The sequence below is a fragment of the Scylla paramamosain genome, chromosome 41, assembly GCF_035594125.1.
Source record: "Scylla paramamosain isolate STU-SP2022 chromosome 41, ASM3559412v1, whole genome shotgun sequence".
Taxonomy (NCBI): Eukaryota; Metazoa; Arthropoda; class Malacostraca; order Decapoda; family Portunidae; genus Scylla; species Scylla paramamosain.
The window spans coordinates 8,989,467-8,990,639 of record NC_087191.1 but is presented as its reverse complement, the minus strand read 5'-3'; the positions used below and the strand labels follow the sequence as shown (position 1 = coordinate 8,990,639).

General features: G+C 35.1%; 1 protein-coding gene across 1 annotated transcript in view; it reads right to left on the bottom strand.

Moving 5' to 3' along the window:
• Positions 1-662: 662 nt before the first annotated feature.
• LOC135092932 (spermidine/spermine N(1)-acetyltransferase-like protein 1) overlaps positions 663-1,173 on the bottom strand; it is an 8,063-nt gene continuing 7,552 nt past the window's right edge. The window contains exon 4 of the mRNA XM_063991735.1: positions 663-1,173. This exon is cut by the window's right edge and continues 1,236 nt beyond it. The gene's annotated coding sequence lies outside the window, so the exon portion shown is untranslated.

Below are 1,173 nucleotides of genomic sequence, written 5' to 3'. Positions count from 1 at the left end.
AAGTCTGGCCCAGAGACACACCAGGACGGAAAGGCTCTGAGCTGTCTAACCTCCGTGTGCCTTACCTGTATTGTGGTACGCTTGGTTAAGGTATCAAGGCTTAAGGTTAAGGCTTACTCGTGATGGAGGCAGGACAAGGGAAAAAAAAAAATGAAAAAGGAAAAGAGAGAGGGAGAGAAGGAGATAAACAGGAAGATAGACATAGATTGAGGAAGAGTTATAGTAGAGAAGTAAAGTAAGAAGTAAAAAAGTAAAAAAAATAGATTTATGTTGTTATTTAAGGAGAGAGAGAGAGAGAGAGAGAGAGAGAGAGAGAGAGAGAGAGAGAGAGAGAGGAGAGGAAGGAGAGAGAGAGAGAGAGAGAGAGAGAGAGAGAGAGAGAGAGAGAGAGAAGTGAACATAATTTATAGATATCCAAACACGTAGAAAGCAATGTAATGGTAGAATGAGGAAAGTAAACAGTCAAAAAATATAACTTCAGTGAGAATGAACAATAACTAATTTACTCCCCTCCTCCTTTCTTCCTCCCCATTCTCCTCCCCCCTTCTCCATCCCTCATAAGAAAAATAAAGGTAAAAAAAAAAAGATGTCATTTCCGCAATAGAAGTTTAATTTCGTATGTACCATGACTATTGAGAAAAGGGGCACCAATAAGACATACGTTAAACAAGATGTGTGTTTATTCGTACACAAAAGTATAAAAATATGAAGTATAAAACCTTATCAGTTCCTACATAACATATCCTCTATATCTGCAAATGGGGGAATATTAAGAGCATTGTATTTTTTTTTTTTTTTTCCTTTTCTTGCTGGTAATAATTTGCTCTCACTTAAATAAAAGTACAAAATAGTAGATTAATGCTATAATTTAAGTAGAAAAATAGAAAAGGTACGAAAAGTATACAATTAATGCTGTAGTTTAGGTAGAGCAAAAGTAGAACAAAGTGGAACAAAGTAGAAAAAAAGTAGAAAAATAAAAAAAAGTAGAATATTAATGCTTTGACTTAAATTTAATCGACACATTTGGGCTTTGGCAAAATCTTGTGTACTCGTATTTGTTCAACACTCACAATACATAAAACCTCTTTGGCACATTTTTGGCACACTTTGGCACAGTTCCCTTACTTCTTTTTCTTTTGGTTTTGTGACGGAGTACTTTTGTGTTGTGGAAAG